Source organism: Monodelphis domestica, chromosome 2, assembly GCF_027887165.1.
Source record: "Monodelphis domestica isolate mMonDom1 chromosome 2, mMonDom1.pri, whole genome shotgun sequence".
NCBI lineage: Eukaryota > Metazoa > Chordata > Mammalia > Didelphimorphia > Didelphidae > Monodelphis > Monodelphis domestica.
This window is the reverse complement of record NC_077228.1, coordinates 201,838,318-201,860,171: the sequence shown is the minus strand read 5'-3', so window position 1 is coordinate 201,860,171 and position 21,854 is coordinate 201,838,318. Positions and strand designations below refer to the sequence as shown.

At 35.3% G+C, this 21,854-nt stretch overlaps 1 protein-coding gene across 6 annotated transcripts in view; it reads left to right on the top strand.

The window, feature by feature from the left end:
• Window positions 1–21,854, top strand: part of SPOP (speckle type BTB/POZ protein) — a 74,259-nt gene that overhangs the window by 11,265 nt on the left and 41,140 nt on the right. Inside the window, exon 1 of one of the 6 annotated variants that reach the window (XM_056816888.1) lies at window positions 4,901–5,061. The exons of the other annotated variants lie outside the window; for them this stretch is intronic. The gene's annotated coding sequence lies outside the window, so the exon portion shown is untranslated. Of the gene's footprint in view, window positions 1–4,900; window positions 5,062–21,854 lie in introns of those variants that run through there. 6 annotated transcript variants of the gene reach the window in all.

The window sequence follows — 21,854 nt, the reverse complement described above, 5'->3', positions numbered from 1 at the left end:
GAGAGTAGTTTTTTTTAAAGAATTCTTGTTTAGTATGAATAATAACTGATTAACTTTCTGTCCATAAAAATTCAGATTACCTATTATGTCAAATTTACTAGGATACCACTATTACAATGAAATACAGTTTAATGCTTGTATTGGGCACAAAAGTAACATAGGGCATAATTTCATTGTTTATGGTTATAAACTTATATTGGGGTTAGACTCTTATTCTAAATGTATTTTTGAAATAAAGACCGATATTATACCACAGATCTACAGGTATGCCTTATTTCAAACAAATTAAATATACATGAAAAGCTTTTTTTTTAGTTAAAATGATTCTTTGCTTGATTAAAGGATTTACATTAGAGTCTCTTTAAATTAGGAGTTCTTAACCTTTTTTTTTCCCCATCCAAAAAAATCCCTTCTTTGGATAAAGTTTTTAAATTAACAAAAAATATAAATGATTACAAAGGAAATTAATTATTTTGATATATTAATTATGAAACTATTTAAAAAAACAAGTTTATAGACCCCAGTTTCAGAACCCCACTTTTAAATAGTGAGCTCACTTAGTACCTTTAAAGCATTCAGTTTGTAAAAGTTTTATAAACCTTTCTTAGGATCATAAATTTTGAAAGGAATCATAGCTAGGATGTACCTCTAGAGCCATCAAGTCCCACTTCTTTATTTTATTGAGAAGGAAACTGAGACCTAAGAGAGATGAAGTAGCTTGAAGTTAATAAGTATCAGTGGAAAGATTTGAAACTAGTTATCCTCTTGAAACTCTGTTCCTCCTACTTCAGAGTTAGTACTTTTCCCCTTGTTCTACTCTGCTCAAGAACTTATTTATTGTGTAAAGTAAGGTATACAAACCTTCAGTCATCATAATTTTCTGCTTTTAGCCCTTCAAGTACTTGATATTATTCTCCTTAAATCTTTTTTTGTGTGAAAAAATGCTTTGTGAGGTTTGGGTAGTAGGTAGGCAAATTTGCTTACTTCTTTGAAATGTCTATAAAATATATGATATTTCTTTGGCAAGCGATATTTTATGGACTTATTTCTGCCATTATTTCCTATATGTTGTCCCAATTAAACTACAATTAAAAAAATTAGCTGAAATGAGATCTCATTGAATCCTTTAAGGTAAGAAAAATATCAGTTAAAAGAAGAGAAAGAAAACCATGTTGGTGGGAAGGCTTTAAAGTAATTTTCCAGCTTCAGAGTCACATGACCAACAAGATGGATGAAGATGAGACATTTTCTTGATCCTTATGACTTCTCAACTTCTCCAAAATAGGAATTATGTGCAAGAGGTAAAGCAATTTCAGCTGTTTCCATTGTCCGGGACACCAAGAACTCAAATGAGCTAAAAATTGATAATCAAATCTGGCTTCAGATGCTTCCTGGCTATGTGAACCTAGGCAAGTCACTTAACTCCAATTGTCTAGCCCTTACCACTCTTCTGCCCTAGAACTGATAACTCAGTATTGATTCTTAAGACTGAGGTTAAGGGTTAAAAAAACAAAACAAAACAAAACTTGGTGATCTAATAATAGTGAATACCATTAATCTCTAAACTCTAATGTGCTCATTGAGCATCTCCTTTCCCATTGTCACCATACTTGGGCAACCAGATTGCAAGCTTGCAACAGAACTCTATATCTATATCTGCCTCCCTTTCCCTCCTTTCAGTGCTTCCAAGACTCAACTGTAGAAGTCTGATAAGCGTAAGGCCGAGATAGCAGCTTGGCAGTATTCTGCTACAGTAGAGTTCCTCCAAAGAACTGAGAAATAGAACTCTGGCAGTACTTGTGTGCATAAGTGTGTGACATTCCACTAAGCCTGCAGGAAAGAACTTCATATCCAGCTGGGGCCAGATCTCTCCACCCCTCCCCCCCCACCCCCAAGTCACTTGGGGCAGAGAAGCTGGTGAATTGCCCAGCCTGGGAGGAGACTGAGATAGTTTTGAGATTCATCTCCCACTGAAATCACCATCAGAGGTGATAGTCAAAATGATAGGATAAAACAAAACAAAAAAAAAGACCAAAGTGACCAAAGTTCTAAGGAAGAAGAGTATTTAAGACTTTGAGCAAGTGAAGAGGGAAAATAATAATAGAAGAGAATATGGCCTTTAAATCAGGTAAAAGAGTTTAGGCACTTATGTTCCTGAATGGTTTAAAAGGAAGTAAGAATTGCAAAAGCAGAATATATGACCTGTACAGCAGAAATAATTGGCAAAAGAGAATAAATGAATGGAAATGCAAATACACAGAAGGGAGGGACAATTTGGAAGAAGAGAAGCAAAATGCAGTAACATTAAAAGAAAATATGATCCCCATCCTACAAAACATACTGATCTCAGACAGGATTTTTCTAGATAGTTTAAAGATTATAGGGCTCTCAGAAGAATATATCAAGCTAAAAAACTTGAATACCATAGTACAAGAAATAATACTTGGAAACTGTCCACAACTTTTGAACATAGAAAACAGGGAGCAATTAGAAGAATCTACCTATCGCCTCCACAAAACAATAACAACAACAACAAGAAGAAGAACAACAACAAAGAACAATCAGATATTATGCTGCAAACTTCAAGATTTCATAGTGGCTAAATTTAACAATTCTGCTGACAAAAAAAATAAGTTCTGCAAATGAACAAAAGAAACACTTTCAAATATAAAGGAAAGAAAATTCAAATAGCACAAAATTATTCTGCACCCACCAGAAACCTGAGGACATGGAACAATAATATGTTCCAAAGAGCAAAAAAATTTGAAGTACTACCCAAAGTGACCTACAATGCAAATCTGGACCCTCCATTAATGAAAATCAGGCTCATTCATTAATGAAGAAAAATGCATTTGAAACATTCCTAGAAAGTGAACCATACTTGAAATTATTTTTCTGTTGAAAAATAAGAAGAGTAACAAAATACAGCAACCAAAGACAACATAATACTTTAATAGAGATGATAAAGTTATTTATTTCTAAATGCATGCAAGAAGTCAAGAGTAAAAGCAGAAATTTAAATAGAAGTGATGGTGGAAAACCAGTTACTGAAGCAATATGGACTAAACATTGTAACACCCTATCTTTTGGGGAATCAATGTTTTTTTTGCAGGATTAAGACCCAGAATGAGAAGGTGCATGGGAAAAGGGAGGAAAATAGAAGGGAATATGTGATGTGATGTACCCTAATCAAAACAAAAGGTTAACAGTGAAGGAAAAATATCTCCTATAATCTCTCAAGAAGAAGAGAGTTTATAGGAGAATGAGTGAGGAGGTAAAGTCATTAAAGCCATTTGATTTTGATTTTAAAAAGAGGGAGAGCACAGGATAAAGGAGAATCAGAAGTAATGGAATTCTCCAACTCAGTGTTCAATGAAGCAGAAAACAAATTGGGAAATTTCTGGGAAAACTAGAAAACAATCTGGCAGAAATTAGGCTTGGACTAGCACCTTATACCATAATTTACAACACATTCGAAATGGTTGCGATCTTACTATTAAGATCATACCATAAAAAATTAAAAGAGTAGATCATATATTTCTCAAAGCTTTGGATAATAGACATAGTCTTGACCAAATAAAGGATGATGACTATTACAAAAGATAAAATAAGTAACTTTAATTACATGAAATTGAACAGTTTCTATATAAACAAAATTACCACACATCATAAAGGACATGGTTGAATGGTGGAAAAATCTTTGTATCAAATTTCTCTGTTTAGGTTTTGGTATCTAAAATATATAACAATGTATTTTATATATGGTATGTACATATATATTTATGTTTGTGTATGTGTGTTTATACATACCATACACCCCAAAAGCCAGTCCTCAATAGATAAGTAGTCAAAATATGTAAACAGTTTTTAAAAGAATTGCACACTGTTGAAAACCACATGAAAGAATACTTAAGAATACAAAAAATAAGAAAAATATAAATCAAAACATCACAAAGAGAAAATAGATATGGCCATGGATATGATATATAAACTAAATAACAAATTCCTCAATCACATGAAAAAAATATTCCTTCACATTAAAGTTCTCTATGCTTTGATACTTCAGTGCTCTTTTGACCAGTGAAACAGTACATACTAGTTCATCTAATCTTTTCAGATGAATCTTTAGCCATAGTCATTAGTTTTAGGAGAAGAATTGGTTGGAATAAAATAAGTTTGTATTTAGGGTTATGGTAGAGAAAAGCATTATCTTCTTCAGTGTAAAATGAAAACAATATGGTAAGAGCTAGATGTTTTATATTAAATGAATTCATTGTCTAGGATTATAATTTTTTTTAACTCTTACCTTCCATCTTAGAATCAATTCAGTGAATTGGTTCTAAGGCAGAAGAGTGGTAAGGAGTAGGCAATGGGGGGTAAGTGACTTGCCCAGGGTCACAAAGCTAAGAAGTGTCTGAGGTCATATTTGAACCCAAGACTTCCTAGGCTGGCTCTCTATCCATTCAATAACTTAGCTGCCTCCACAGGATTATAAGTATTGAAGATGAAAGAGAGCTTATAGTTCATTTCATACAGCCCCCATTTTACAGATAAATTATGCAAGTAGACATTATCCTTCAAGTAGACATTAGAGACACTTGTACAAGTGATTGACTTGGCCAAAAATTCTATCAAGTCTTAAAAGCTTTCAGCATTAGTTTAGTGACTCTTAGTTTTGACAACTGGGAAGCCAGTCATGATAGTGTTATTTGCATATATGATTTTATTGGTTAACAATAAAAAAATTCTAATGAGTTTGGGTGGCACCAATGAATATATACTTCTTGATCACAAGACTATCTTCGGCCAATCATAAGTCATTGTTCTCTTTTATGTCATAAAAGTGGTTTGGCCCTTAACTTAGCAACCCAACCAGACATCCTTTCAGTTTGCTTTTGGTCACAAGAACAAGTAGAGTATTAAATTGACTGTGGATTTATTTTTTAGATTAGATTTTAAATAAAGTCATTTTTTTTTCCTGTGGCACTGCATCAGTTGAAGAATGTTCGTGTGATGCTCAAGTACAAGAAGCAGAGCAACAGGAATTTGGGAAACAGCAGAGTGAGTTTGGGAGGATGTAGTTCTATCATCCTAGCTGAAATTATTTTAGGCTCTTTAGTTGTATGACTGCAGCATCCATCACTGCTGCTTTAGTAGTTTTGTTTGTGGGTTAGGCTTTGATCTGTTACATTCAGCCTGGTAAGTTAAATTTCCCCCCACCCCTGCCCCAGAATCCATTATATAGAACTTGCCAGAATTGAAAGACTGTTGAATTTTTTATTTGAACTTCATTCCATCTTAAAGGGTTACTTACCAGGATCATATGTCTGCTGGGTTAGGGTGTTTTCTTTTAAGTGATCGTATGAATATCTCAGACTTAGAGTTTGATGCTAGAAATGACTTGCTGGCACCAAGAAAGAGAGCTGGCTAGGAGATAGATTTGGGTTCTCTGTGTGGTTCTTCCACTAAGATGTGTGACCTTGGGCAGGTTATTTAATTGCTTTGGGCATATCAGTTCTTAACTTCAGAAGAAGAGAGCCAGACTTAAATGATCTGAGGTCTATTCTGAAACTAGAATAATCCATTTTGGTTGGAATGTAAATTTTATGTGAAGGAGGAGTAGTAAGTCTGCCAGACCAAGCTTTGCCAGAAGTGATGCCCAAATTTGATACCTCCCATCTCTCACTTAGATCATCCCTTTTTCATTTCTTCATCATTATATTAATTTATTAAGCACCTACTGTGGGCAATATGGTATGTGTGCCAGGCTTCTGAAGTTACAAAAACAAATATATCACATTTCTTGTTCAAAAGGAGTTTACTGATTAGTGAAGGAAATGTTTTAAACATACAAATAAACTGACGAGAGAGAGAGAGAGAGAGAGAGAGAGAGAGAGAGAGAGAGAGAGAGAGAGAGAGAGAGAGAGAGAGAGAGAAAGAAAGATAAGAAAGATTCAGGCAAAGTATAGTAAAAAATTTGAAAAGGGAAAGACCACTTTCAACTGGGAATGTAGGAGAGAGGCTTCCTGAAAGGACAGTTAACTGAATTGGACCTTAAAAATACTGAGGGACTTCAGTAGGTTGTGATTGGATGCTGGCACTCCAGGCATGACTGTGAAATAGAAGTAGAACAAGAGCAAGAGACTAAGAAGTAGTTCAGTTTGACTGGAATGTTGGAGATCTGAAGGGGAAATAGCTTTTGAGAAAACTCATTGGAGCTAGATCATGCTTTGCATAGTTTGGGCTTTGCTTATCTTTCTTTCCTAAAGCATTTCACCTATAACCTTACTCCTTAGCCCAATCAAAAACTTATGAGTAGCCTCTGCAAAGGTCTATTCTGCTTCACACCTTTTGGAAGAAGCACCCCAACAGAACCTGCACGCAAGTCCAGATTTTATTGGGATGTTTTATTACAAACTGGTCATTTTGTAGTTTTTGAAAATTGGTGGCATCACAATTCCATTCTATTTTCTTTATTTTTCATTAAATGGGATTGAGATGATTGTTACATCATAATGTTACCCAATCCTACCTTTTCAACCAAAGCTATCCATAATCCCATATGTTCTGCTTAATAGAGGAGGATTTATGTGTATGATGGGCTTTTTTAATAGCAATAGTAAGCTGTGAGGTTAGAAATTAGTGATCTGATTGTTTCACTTCCCTATCTCTAATGCTTTGCTTGTTTTACTGCCTGATGTCCTCGATAGAGACTATTGGCATATAAAAGTTTTTAAGAGAGCCTGGTAACATATAGATCTTTGTTAGATGACTGGTTACCAGGGTAACTAGGCTTTTCAGTTGGTAGTTGCTGGAAGAAGAATGTGAGAACAAGATGGTATCACAGAACTTCCCAAATTTTGTGAGTTTGAGAGGTGTTGTTTCTTAGATTTATGTCTGATTTCACAAATTCTTCAAGCATAAAATTCCATAATGTTAATTTGATTATCACATAATAAGCTCCAAAGTTCCATTTTGGGGACATATTTAGCTACTATTATAAGTTCTTTATTGACCTACATGGGATAATAAACTAGAGATACAGGCAGTATTTCATTTGGCTCTCTATTGAGAGAGGCAAAGACTAGAGTGAAAGAGATGATAGGAAATCTCATTTTCTGGCAGAACAATGGTTTTTGAGAAGTACTAGCAAGAAAGTCTTTCTTACCTTATATCAAGTCTTTTCATAATTCTCAAAGACCAGAATAATTTTTTCATCATACAAAGTAGAATTGGTAATGGTGGGATTTGGCAGTCAGATATTGAGATTGGTCACCCAAATTCTTTAATTAGCCAAATTTGCTTTAATCTCATGGAACTATATTGAAACTTTTCTATAATACTAAACTTGAAAGGGATCTATGCCAAGAGACTATTTTTTAATGGTAACTGTGGTAGTTTTGCAACTAAATTCAACTGAATGGTATTTCAAGACAGCCTTACAACCCAATTTCCCTTCCCATTGAATAATGTTATAGTTTGCTTTTTCCCCAGAGATATTGATAATTTGATCATTTGAGTGTTCAGATTATATGTTCTCTGAACCTCTAAAGGACATGATTTAAAAAAAAAATTCAAGTTCCATTTGACAGATAATTCAGTTTGTGTTGTTAGAACTTGTTTAAAGAGAAATCTTTTGAATCCAGATGATCATGAAATCAACAAAACCTGTTTAGGCCAAGGGAAGAGGTTGATACACTTGTGTGTTAGTCTTGAGCTATATCTCCAAATGCTTGTTGAGGTAAATTTCCACTTGGAGGGATGTACAAAAATGTCACGTCATATGTTTGTTTAACTTATACAAACTGAAAAGTTATAGGCAAAAGAAAAGGGAACAAAATAGTGAATTAAATAGTTCCAGTGTGTCTTGCTGTGGCAGGGTATGATTCTAGAATCTCTTTGTCATCATTTCTGCTTAGGGTTGTTAAACTAAGGAGGGCAGCTTTAGTTGGCCTCCTAGTATTCCTGAGGCTAGCTAAAATTCTCCTAGAGGGTTTCCTTTGACTTCCTTCTTTGCCTTCTTGCATGATAAAATAGGAAGAAAAGTTAATGTGCTAATATTTAGCTCACCTTATAATATAATAACACTTATTTTTAACCCTTTTTAAGAGTATTTTTCCCTAATCATCCTGCAATCCTGCAATCTAAATCTTTATTTTTGTAGAAGTCCAGCTTTTCTTCTTGTTAATATCTTAGTTCAGTGTAGTGAAAAATAGTTTGTTTGTTTCCATATTAGTCATCTGATCTGTTCTTTGATCCAGATTTTCTTCTTCTTCTTTTTTTTTAAACCCTTACCTTCTGTCTTGGAGTCAATACTGTGTATTGGCTCCAAGGCAGAAGAGTGGTAAGGGCTAGGCAATGGGGGTCAAGTGACTTGCCCAGGGTCACACAGCTGGGAAGTGTCTGAGGCCAGATTTGAACCTAGGACCTCCCGTCTTTAGGCCTGGCTCTTACTACACTGAGCTACCCAGCTGCCCCCCCAGATTTTCTTCTTTTAAAGGACCTCTTGCCTTTCCCCAGCAATAACTGTTTAAGGATCAATCAATCAAGAAGCATTTTTTAAGTACTTTCCAGGCTCTGTGGTAAGCTCTGTGGATACAAATAAAAATAAAAGTATTCCTTGTCTTTAGCTTTTCTATACTAATGGAAGAGATAATGTGTATGTAGGTTACAATAACTTTGGAGAAGAAGATTAGAAGGACAGGAGGTGGTGGCAAGTGAGCTGAATCTTGAAGGAAGCTAGTGATTCAGAGGGCAGAGGTAGGGAATGGAAGATGGAGAGAGAGTGAGGGAGAACAAAGGAGGAAGGGAGGAAATAAGAGGAAGGAGGCAGGGGAGAAAGAGAGGAAAAGAGAAAACATTTGGGATTCAGACATTTGAGATAAATAGGAGATGAAATGTGTGTGATACACAGTCAGTAGCTATTGTCAGTGGTTATTGGAGCAATGTGTTAAAAGACTGGAAAGACAAATTCACTAAGATGACAAAAGATGGGAATAGTCAGTGTTGGAATGGTTATGGAAAAATAGACATACTATTGTTGGTGGACTTGTGAATCAGTACCACTGTTGGGAAAGGATTTTGGAATTATATAAAGTGACTAAAATGTTTTTTCTCTTTGACCCAGAAATTCCACTTCTAGGCCTTTACTCCAAGGAGAGGTCATTGATAAGAAAGCCCATTTATATACCAAATATTACTAGCATCACTTTTTGTAGTAGCAAAGAACTAGAAATGAAGTTGGTGCTCTTCAGTTGGGGAATAACTAAACAAATTGTAGTATATGAATGTAATAGAATATTTCTGTGCCATAAAAAACAACAAATAATGATGAAGACAGAAACATGGAAAGACTTACATGAACTGGTACAGATTGAAGTAAGCAGAGCTAAGAAAAACAATACACATGATGACTATAACATAATACAAAGAACAACCACTCTAAAATAATAAATAAATATTACAAAATTGCAAAGAATAGTCACAACCCCAACAAAGAGATATAAGAAGACAATTCCACAATACTGGTCTACAGAATGTGATGTCCATGGGTATGGAACATTGCATTGCAGACTTTTTTGTTGTATTAATCAGTTTTGCTGTTGTTTTTTTCTCTTAATATTTTTTTTCTTTAAAAAATATTATTGTTATATGACGCCATTTTATGTGAGTTGAAATGGGCAGGGAAAAGATACTGGGAAGAAATTTTTCCAGTGTCAAAACAAAAGCTTTAACTGAAAATAAATTTTTAAAAACTAAATCAATAAAAGACCTCCAGGATATTTGAGAAGAAGATCAGGGTATATTGGCACATAGATTCCATAGTCTTTACTTTTAACAATCTAAGGAAGCTATTACACCCCCTGCAATTCTATTAGGATGTTTCTTAATATGGAAATCCACATTAAAAAATCATAGTGGGGGAGGGGATAGACTGGAAGGATAGGAAAGGTCCAGGTTGTAAAGAATTTTATTTTATTATTTTAAAAAAACTCTTACCTTCTGCCTTAGTATAAATTCTAAGATAGAAGAGGGGCAAGAACTAGGCATTTGGGGTTAGGTGACTTGCCCATGGTCACACAACTAGGACCTGAGGTCATATTTGAACCTACATCCATCTGACTCTAGATCTGGTCCTCTATCCACTATGCCATCTAGCTGCCTTGTAAAGAATTTTAAATGCCAAACAGAAAAGCTTATATTTGGTCCTAAAGGGGAAGCAGAGTGTTACAATGCAAAGTATACTGAATTTGGAATCAAAGGGCCTAGATTTGAATCCTGCCTTAGATATGTGTAATCTTTGTTAAGTCACTTAACCTCACTTTCTTCCTCTGGAAAATAAGGAGTTCAACTAATTGGTTTCCAAGAACCCATCATGGTTTTGATTTGTCATACTAATAGGAAAATATTAGACCATGAGTAGGGTAGTGAACATGATCAGATTATACCTTAGGAAAATCACTTTGGCAACTGTTTGGAGCTTGGACTTGGATTGAAGAATGACTAAAACAAGGAGTTCAATTAAATGACTATTTCATAGAACAGGTGAGAAATTATTAAGGCCTAGGAGGGCGTGGTTGTGTGACTAGAAAGAAGAGGATATATTCAAAGATGTTGTGTAGAAAGAAAAATTACAAAACTTAGCAGTTAATAGGATATATAGGTAAGTGGGACCTAAAGTATTAAGAACTTATGAACTTGGATGACTAGAAGGATATTGGTGACTTTGGCAGATATAGAGAATTTGGGAGAAGGGAAAGATAATTAATTGTATTCATGATGAGATTGTGATGCCTATAGAATATCTGATTGTCAAGTAGACAGTTGGTGATAGGGAACTAGAACTCAGAAGAGACTAGAGCTAGATAAAGAGATCTGAGAATCAGCTGTGTAGAGATGATAATTGAACCCATAGGAATTGATGAAGTCATTAAATTAGAAGATATAGAAAGAAAAGGCAAGAGGACTTGAGAGGTACTTACAGTTACTGGGAATAACATGAATGAAAGATCAAGTAGAGGAGACTGCAGAGAGGTAGAAGAACTAAGAGACCAGAGTCATGAAAACCCAAAGAGGAAAGAGTGTCCTGGAGAAGATGGTCAAGAGTGCCAGGTTTAGAAAGGCAAGAAAAAGACATTATATTTTGTAATTAAAGATCATTTTCACTTTGGAAAGCCTAGTTTCAGAAGTTCATTGATAGATTTTGGAAGCCAGATTTAATGGGATTTAGAAGAGGACAGAAAGTGAGGCACTGAGCTAAATGACTTTTTCAGGATTAGCTAATGATAAGATGTCTCAGGTCCTGTTATATATCACTCTACTTAATAAATTCTAGTGATTTCCTATTGCCTTCCTGGTCAAAAACAAAAATGTTTTTGATTTTCAAAGACCTTCAAAACATAGTCCTGTCCTAGTGTTATTACACCTTTCTCCCTAACATGTATTCTTCTTTGCAATGACACTGGCTGGCTGTTTCACAAATGAGACACCACTTCATCTCCCAGTTCCCAGGCATTTTCTATGGTTATCTTCCATGCCTGGAATGCTCTCCTTTCTTTCTCACTATTGACCTTCCTAGCTTTTACATCTCAACTCTTTTATAGGAAGCCTTCCCCAAACCCTCTTAATTCTAGGGCTTTCTTTGTTAATTATTTTCTATTTATCCTATATATCCTACATATATATATATATATATATATATATATATATATATATCTTGCTCTATATACATTTTTTTGCATGTTGTATCCCTCATTAGAGTGTTAGCTTCTTGAGGGTAGGAACCATCTTTTGCTTCTTTATATTCTCAGCACTTAGTATAGTCCCTGGCACAGATCTGGTAGGTGCTTAATAAATGTTTATTGATTGAGAAGAAAGATAGAATGATAGTTAGTGGGCATAATAGGATCCTTGTGAGGGTTTTCTAGAGTGTGGAAGAGACTTGGTCATATTCATAGGCAACAGAGGAGAAATCAATAGTTGAGAAATTGAAGTTTAGAGAGAGTATGGTGATACTATATAAGTGATTTTTAATCACTTATTATGATTAATAATTTAAAATTTATTATTAAATAAACATTTTATTGATGTCTTCTGTTTTTAAATTATTCTCATTTCCCACTGTATCCCTTTCTCCAACACCTCTCAGAGAACTATCACTTCAAATTAAAAAGAAGAAGAAAGAAAAAAATTCTTCCAGTCAACATATTTAAAAAAGTTTGCTATATACAGTATTCTACACTACACAGGAGGCTGACCTCTGTAAAAAAAAAAAGTAGTAGAGGAAATAAAGACGTTTCTTTTCACATATCTTCAGCCAATCTGAGGAATTTTTTGGTGTAGTTTTGGCTGTGGATTATTTTTACTTTCTGTGCTGACTATAGAACCTACATCCCAAGTCTTATACTTTAAGACACAACTTTCTTGTCTCTTCAGTCCAAGCTCAACACTTGATAAAGCAAATGCAAAAAAAAAATCAGCTTTTCTTCAAAAATCAGTTCCCTCTTCTTGACTTCATTCTTTATTTAGTAACAGAATTAGTCATCTAAGATGAAAACCTTTGCTTCTGTTCACCATATCTAATCAGCCACCAAACTGTTTTGAATCTTCCTTTAAATATTCCCTTGAATCTCTTTCCAGCTCTGTTACCCTTGTTTTATTTTTTTAAGCCCTGGGGCTACTCAGTTCATATTCAGTAACTTGCCCAGAATCATACAGTAAGAAGTGTCTGAGGCCAGATTTGAACCCAGGTCCTTTTGACTGCAGGCCTCCTGACTGACAGGAGCCCTATCTACTTTGTTACCTAGCTGCCCTGCAACCCTTGTTTTAAAATTCCATAGACTTCATTCAATAACTCCTTAATTTACTAGACTTTCTTGCTCCTGATATTTAGTTTTCTCAAATCCATTCTATTCAAAGTCAAAATATATCAGTGATCTGTGATTTCATGGTGTAGGCATTCTTCTCACCATCTAATGGGAGTATAGATAGGTTGAAAAGAAGAGCATGATGGAGAGAGGTCTCATATCTACCAACCAACCCTTCTATAATTGGTAACTTTTTACAGTGCCAACAGCTTAGAGGTTCATTGCTTTCTCACTAGTTTTGTTAATTTTTGTTGTTGTTCAGTAATGTCTGATTCACGCTGTCTTCTCATTAAGTGGCCAAAGTATTTAAATTTCATTTTCAATATTTGACCTTCTAGTGGATAATCTAAATTATTTTAACTATTGACTGATTTCATCTCCTTTCTCTCCAAGGGATTCTCATAAGTCTTCTTTAGAATCACATTTTTGAAAGCCTGAAGCACTCATCTTTCCTTATAGTGTAACTCTTACAACCATACATTGCTACTATAAAAACCATATCTTTGACTACATGGACCTTTGTTGGCAAGGTGATATCTCTGCTTTTTAGTAGGCTGCCCAGATTTGCCAAGTGTATTTTAATTTCATGACTGCAGTCTCCATCCACAATAATCTTTGAGCTCAAGAATATAAAATCTGACACTGCTTCCATTTTTTCTCTCTCTTTGCTAGGAAGTGATTGTACCTGTTGCCATGATGTTAATTTTTTAAAATGTTAATTCAAGACAACTTTTACACTCTTTCACCCTCATCAAGAGGCTTCTTAATTCTTCACTTTCTGCCATCAGAGTGGTATCATTTTCATATCTGAGATTGTTGATAATTCTCCTGGCCACCTTAGTTCCAGCTTTTTATTCATCCAGCCTGGCATTTTGTTTGATATATACTCATCATATAAGTAAAATTAGATGTCAATATACAGCTTTTTTGTACTGTTTCCAATCTTAAACCAATCAGTTGTTCTATGTTTAGTTCTAACTATTGCTTCTTGGCCTTTATACAGGTTTCTTAGGAAACAAATAAGATGATCTGGTACTTCTGCCTCTGAGGAGTTGCCACATTTTGTTGCGATCCACACAGTCAAAGACTTTAGTCAATAAAGAAGTGTTTTCCTGAAACTCCTATACTTTCACCATAATCCAGCAAATATTGGCAATTTGATCTCTAGTTCCTTGGCCTCTTTGAAAACTAGCCTGCCCTTCTGCTTCTTGTCCTCCTGTATATTAAACAATTCTATTATTAGGATTTCTGAACTGTATGTTAAAATCCCTATACTACATATTTTTTATTTTGATGCTTATTTATCAGCCTAACAACTTGTTTTGTTAGTTTCATCAAGTAAAGGCAGGTCTTGTGTATAGTAGGATTTTGGAGATAGTGCTGAAGGGACCAAAGAAGACATCCACTCCAAGAAGGCTGTTACCAAAATAACAATTTTTATATCTTTTAACTTGGAAAATTTTATTTAATTAATTAATTTAGAATATTTTCCTATGGTTACAAGATTCATGTGCTTTCTCTCCCCTTCCCCCACCCCTTCTGTAGCTGAAGTGCAATTCCACTGGGTTTTACATGTGTCAAACAATATCTTTATTAATATGCATACAAAATAAGAGGCTCAGATAATATTCTGAAGTCTGAGTGTAGTGGGAATTGTATAAGACTGGGAGTCACAACATGTGGGTGCTAACCCCAACTGTCCTACAAACTAGTTATGTAAACTTGAGTAAGTTGCTTCATTTCTATGAAGGCTCATTTTTTTCTAATGGAATGAAAACTCCTTGAGAGGGCAGGGGATAACTGTTGTCTCTGTTATTTTGCATAGTGCCTAGTACATAGTGGGTGCTTAATAAATGATTTATAATTGATTTATCTATAAAATGATGGGATTCTACTAGTTGATTTCTTTCTGAGGTTCTTTTGAGTTCTAATTCTATTTGATGTTTGAACTCTTTCTGTCTGTAAAGGTCTATTTTTTTAACTGAAATGTGATGGTTAAATAATTTAGAGGACTGAATGACCTAGAGCCCAAGTACATAGCTACTTTAGTCATTTATATTGTAATTACTAACTAGTATGGACAGTTTGTAAGACATTTAAAGTACTTGATCTTCCTGTAATTGACATAATGGCTGATCACTAATTTGCATGCTGACTTCTCTCCAGATACCTTGAGGAAGCAAACTAAATAGGGCAGATATTAGTTTAGGTTTTTAAATGTATTTTCAGTGTATTAAAGTCTAAATGATGAAGAGTAACAGCATATACAAGTTTCTTTAGAACCTTTCTCCAGAAAATACTCATTAAAAGTGGGGAGAACACCAAGTAGTTCCGATAAGAGCATAAGAATTTCCATACTGAAGCCACCCCCTGGGTCAGGCCAAATACACCTAGGTTCATATTATCATAGCACTAAAAGACGTGATTTCCTTTCTGAAACATAGAGATGTTCCTTTAATAACTCATTATGGAGTTTTCATCTATTGATTTATCTAAGCCTATTTTTGAAACTATTTTCAGTCAGACTCACTTTTTGTGGGAATATTGAGTTCTGTAAGTTTACTACCTATTGAAATAAAGTGGTACATTCTTCCTTTTATTTCTTCTAAATTTAACTCATTCTGCTTTCCAGAACTGCCTCCTAATGATTCTTGGTATATTAAGATTTAGTTGACTTGTCATTACTTAGCCTATCATCACCATTTCTGATTCTACAGATTTTGTACTCTAGCTTTTTTTCAAACTAAAAAAAGCTTGATCCTTTTAGTTTTCTTTAATTTGGCATCTTCCCCTCACTTCTCCAATTTCACTGGCCACTGGATCACACTTAAATATCTTTTTCTATTTGTGTGTTTTGGGGACCCAATCTACATATCACCTGATATGATTTTTGTGTGGGTTGTGTGATACTTGTTTTCAGAATCCTTCCTGATGATGCTGTTTTATTTGACTTATTGGATCTCAGTAGCACATTGATCATATCTTCAGAAGCTAGTCTTCCTTCCTTTTCCCTTTCCGGTACTGTAATTTGATAATCTATTGAGTGCCCCATAATCTTTCAACTTTAGTCTAGTAGGTTGTTTGTATAGAATGTTTTCTTTCACTATTCTATTTAAATTTCCATACTTTAAGGAGGAAATGTGATATGGAAAGTGCACTTAACTGAGAGTTAAGAGATTTAGGGTCTAATCCTATTTTGGTCACAATTAGTTCTGTGGCCTTTGGACAAGTCAGCTTCAAATCCTTCTTTGCTACTTAATAACCTAAATCTGTTTTCTAATGTATAAAGAGAAAGGAGCTGGATTGAATTTTCTCTAAAGTCCTTTTTAATTCCACAGTCTTATGAAATCACATCATAACTTCTTTATTTGTAAAATGAGGGTATTAGGCCAAATGATCTCTAAGGCCCCTTCTCATGTTGAAATTTTATGATTCTTTGAGTTCAAAAGAGATATCATTTTGGGCTAGAGTGGTCAGAGGAAGTTTCCTGGAAGGGGGAGGAGGTGGGCTTTTTAGGTAGAAAGAACAGTGTGAACAAAGGTGGAAAAGTGCAAGGTATCTTTTGGGTACAGCTTAACCAGAGAATTATAATATAAGATAACATCAGAAAGAGGCCAGAGATTATGGAGAACTTCGATGGGGGTTTATGGAGTTTGAACTTCATAGTATTGAAGGCTTCTGATCAAGGAAATAACCAGAAATCATTTTTCCTCTGTGGAAACTCAGTTTCTTCATCAGAAAAGTTAGGTGACCTTTTTGTTAGGGGTGCTTTCCAATGTCACTGGCAGTCTTAGTGGATTCAGTGAACCAGAGTTCTTGGTTAAAAAAATTGGACTTCTGGGTCCCCACTGTAATTATTCCTCACCCTTTCTTTAAAGCAGATCTTCCTGTTTACTTTATGGATATCTGATTTCAGTTAAGTAGTTGCTCCCTGCAATGATGCAGTTCAAAATTCAGTCTTGCTCTCATCCAGTGTCCGGCTATAAAGTGTCTACCCAGTGAGTATAGTTGGCAGTCTTCCTCTAGAGCTCTTCACATTTTGGCTGTCTTATTTTCTGTCTATTGATTGTCCCTTGCTTTCACTATTATATGGCTAGCCCACCTTCTTTTCAGACCATTTATCTCTTGCTAACATATTTTACTTAGCTTGTTTTTTTATTGGTAATGTTACAGCCTACTTATATCTACCATGTATCCCTCAATTCCACTAAACAGTTTCCCAAAGTCAATCAATGCCTGAGGGTATCCTTGATGAAAGTATGAGAAAAGAACAGGCAGAGTTTTGTATTCTTCAGTAGGCTTATATCTTTATAGTCATAGAGTTGACTAAAAGGAGTAGAGACTACAGGGTACTGCTATATTTGTTGTCTTTACTAAAGAAAAACATTAAGTCCTCCAAGTTTCTCTCATGCATATGTCAAAACCATACAAAATTCTATGAAAGAAATAACTGTTTTTAATTTAAATATAAAAAAAGAAATAACTTTTAAACTGTGCTAATTAACATAAACTTAGATATAAGAAAGGCAATGGGGCTACTATGATGATAGATTTCTAATGTGGAGGCCAAATAGAGGAGAGTTTTCTTTTTTCTTTTTAACTTTTTAAACATTATTTTATTTGGTTATTTACAAACATTATTCATTGGAAACAATGATCATTATCTTTTCCTCCCCCCCACCCCCCTCCCACCACTTCTCCCATAGCCGGCGCACAATTCCACTGGTTATCACATGTGTTCTTGGTTCGAACCCATTTCCATGTTGTTGGTATTTGCACTAGTGTTCATTTAGAGTCTCTCCTCAGTCATTTCCTCTCAGCCCCTGTAGTCAGGCAGTTGCTTTTCCTCGTTGTTTTTACTCCCACAGTTTATCCTCTGCTTGTGGATAGTGTTTTTTAGATCCCTGCAGATTGTTCAGAAACATTGCATTGTCCCTAGTGGAGGAGTCCATTACCTTCGATTGTACCACAGTGTATCAGTCTCTGTGTACAATGTTTTCCTGGTTCTGCTCCTTTCGCTCTGCATCACTTCCTGGAGGTTGTTCCAGTCTCTGTGGAATTCCTCCACTTTATTATTCCTTTTAGCACAATAGTATTCCATCACCAACATATACCACAATTTGTTCAGCCATTCTCCAATTGAAGGGCATCCCCTCATTTTCCAATTTTTGGCCACCACAAGGAGTGCAGCTATGAATATTCTTGTACAGGTCTTTTTCCTTATTATCTCTTTGGGGTACAAACCCAGCAGTGCTATGACTGGATGGAAGGGCAGACAGTCTTTTATCGCCCTTTGGGCATAGTTCCAAATTGCCCTCCAGAATGGTTGGATCAATTCACAACTCCACCAGCAATGAATTAGTGTCCCCACTTTGCCACATCCCCTCCAGCATTCATTACTTTCCATAGCTGTCATGTTAGCCAATCTGCTAGGTGTGAGGTGATACCTCAGAGTTGTTTTGATTTGCATCTCTCTGATTATAAGAGATGTAGAACACTTCTTCATGTGCTTATTAATAGTTTTGATTTCTTTGGCTGAGAACTGCCTGTTCATGTCCCTTGCCCATTTGTCAATTGGAGAATGGCTTGATTTTTTGTACAATTGATTTAGCTCTTTGTAAATTTGAGTAATTAAACCTTTGTCAGAGGTTTTTATGAAGATTGCTTCCCAATTTGTTGCTTTCCTTCTGATTTTAGTTATGTAGGTTTTGTTGAGAGTTTTCTTATGGATGGTAAAGACTTAACAAGGTACTAACTGCAAGGTTTCTTTTTCTTTTCTTTTCTTTTTTTTTTTTATTAAACCAATACTAAGTAAAGATTCCAAGGCAGAGGGAACTTTAAAGGCCAAGCAATTGAGGTTAAATGACTTACCTAGGGTCATATGGCTAGGCAGTTTCTGAGGACCAGATTTGAACTAGGACCTCCCATCTCCAGGCCTTGCTTTCTATCCACTGAGCCACCTATCTGCCCCATGCAGGGCTGTTTAAATAGAGGCTCAGAAGAATTCGGTGTAACTATGTATATAGGAAGAAACAAGTGGATGATCCAGGCTATGATAAGAAGTTAAATGGACATCCATACAATTGATCCATCTGTGTGTCTTAACAGATATTGTTAATGGACAATGAATAACGGGAACAAAATTGAATTAGGAGAGTCCTGTTTCTATTGGATAAATTGCCTCCTGTCCATGCTCATAGTGCATCACATCAGTCTTTAAATTGATAGATTAGAAACTTTATGTTTTCTATGGTGTGGAGTGATTTATTTCATAGCACATACTGTGGAAAAGGTTCTTCAGGCCTAAGTGTTCAGAATGGAAAAAGACCAAAATTGTATGAATTGAAGATTCTGGCAGGGTAAAAGATGGTTTTGATTGAGAGAGAAAAATACTGAAAACAGTGAAAGTATTGCTATTATTATCATTTAGACACAAATATGTTCATGGTGAGTTCTGTTTACTTTTGTTTTAGATTCTTAAAACTGAGTCACTGAGATTGGTCAGGAAGCTGTTTTACCTTGAGACCCTCCCACTCTGCTTCTGCAGCTCATGAGTTGAGTTAATTTTAGGAATCACTATAGGAATAAGTAAATGCCCATGGAAACTTTTCATTTTGAATATGTCTGCATTTCTGTAGGGAAAGCACTTTGAATTTTTTGAAACACATACTAGAATATTGTTTTCTAGCCAGGTTGTCTTTTTTTTTTTAATTTAAAAAAATTTTTTTTAAACCTTACCTTCTGTCTTGGAGTCAATACTGTGTATTGGCTCCAAGGCAGAAGAGTGGTAAGAGCTAGGCCATGGGTGTCAAGTGACTTGCCCAGGGTCACACAACTAGGAAATGTCTGAGGCCAGATTTGAACCTAGGACCTCCGGTCTCTAGGCCTGGCTCTCAATCCACTGAGCTACCCAGCTGCCCCCCAAGTTGTTGGGTTTTAAGATTATGTCTCCTCATGCTGCCTAAACTACAGATAGGGATTGAATTTGTGATGTTTTAGGCACAGGGGGAACTATGAGGTGAAGAAACTCCTACCAGTACAGACCTTGCTTGGGGCCATAGAGTACAATTCAGAGGTAAGGACTTGAATTTGTGGGTTGGCTTTGAGGCCACCTTTTTGCTCTTTGTACTGTGCTGCCTCCACCTAAGCTAGTGAAAGATAATTTGGGTATAGATTATTCTAATAACACTAATAGCTCATTTATCTAGCACCTTGCTTGTTGCAACTATCATGTATAGTTGAAGAAAATTCATAATATTAGGACAGTTTTTTGGAGGTGACTTCCAGACGAGACTGTTTTATGGTTGAAGAAACAGATATACAGATAAGTTAAGCAACTTGCCAGTTATAGAGTTAAGTGTCAGAGTAGGAATTGAGCCTTGGTCTCCTTATTTCAAATCCTATACTCTTTCCACCTCATAGTACTGCCTCAAATACAATGTAAGTTTCTGACTGAACTGAGCTTGCAATGGAGCACATACATCATCCAATTATTAAATAATTGTGATCTTGTTGAAGTGACTAATAGTAGTACTCATATGTATTTCTTTAGAGCATAGATGGTATTTGTTCAGAAACCCTGGAGGAGGCTTATGAACTTATGAAAATATTTTGGTAATTATTTCAATATAACTTGTTTCCTTTGTAACCTAATCTTATGAATTTTATGGATTTGAAAATATTATTCTGAGATGGGATCTATAAACTTCACTAGACTGATGGGGGGGGGTCCCTGATATAAACACACAGAAAAGGTTAAGGAACCCCTATTCTAAAGGATCATGCCTTGAAATGGAAACCAGAATGGACTTTATGCCATGCTTCTTGTTTCTGGGCATGCAATAAAACCTTTTTGGAGTAAGGCTCGCCCAGACTCAGAAATTAAATTGTAAGGTTTCTTTTTTAGATAGAGAGCCCAAAGGCCTTAAAACTGGTAAGAGATTCTAAATTAAACTTCAGAACTTGAAAAGAGACAGAAAGTGGTTAGGGAGTTACCATGGTTCATTACTCTGTTTGCCTATGTGGTTTCAGAGACTGCAATCCTGTGTAACATTCTTTGGGCCTATTTTGTAAAAGGCAAGTATGGTAAATTCTAGAGGGATTGCAAAGATAAATGAAGAAATCCTTGCCCTCAAAGAACTTAAAATCTTGAAGAGTCAAGATGTGTTTCTAACAAATTTTATTCTTTTCTATGTTTTCTAACCAGTGAGTATCAACTATCATATTTAAAATATGATAGGCTGAAATGAGTTGGGTTTTATACTTGGTAATTAATGATTTCTTGTTATTCAGAACCATAATGTTAAACTAAAAAGAAATAAAAATAGGTAATACTTTTCAATACAAGAACTGTTTTCTTTAGGGAAGATTTTTGTAGCCTAAGAATGATAAACCAATGCTGGAGGCTCAGTGACAGTTGAAAGTGACAGTTGGTCAGTAAGAGGGGAGTGGAAGGAAAAAGACATCACAAAACAGAAATGGGTGAGGGATGGAAAAAGTAATGGATTTTGAAGCAAGGGGAAAAAAAAAACTAGATCAAGTTTCAAGCAGGCCTAAAATTATCAGTGAAGTTTCATCTCCCTTTTATATCCTTGTGAGGGGGGTTTGGGGGAGACAATGATCAATCTACAAACTTGGACATTTAAGAGGGGTGCCAGAATTAAAAATGAACAAGATTGTTAAAAAGGATTAAAACGGTAAAAATGGGAGGAAGAATTGAAAAGAGATGCTATATAGTTAAACAACATTATAATGACTTTTCCCATTAATATCTTTTCATTTATTTCCTTACTGTTGAATTCTAGGACATGGATCTTAGACATTAATTCTAACTTGTTCCTGCTACCCTTTTATATTTAAAACAAATTCAGTTAAGGCATATAGTATACGTGATTTTTTCCTGTCCCTTTTGACTGAACAGCTAGTGCTGAGTAATAATACCATCTAACCAGAGGCAGAATAATTTGGTAGCAAAGAGCCAATATTTTT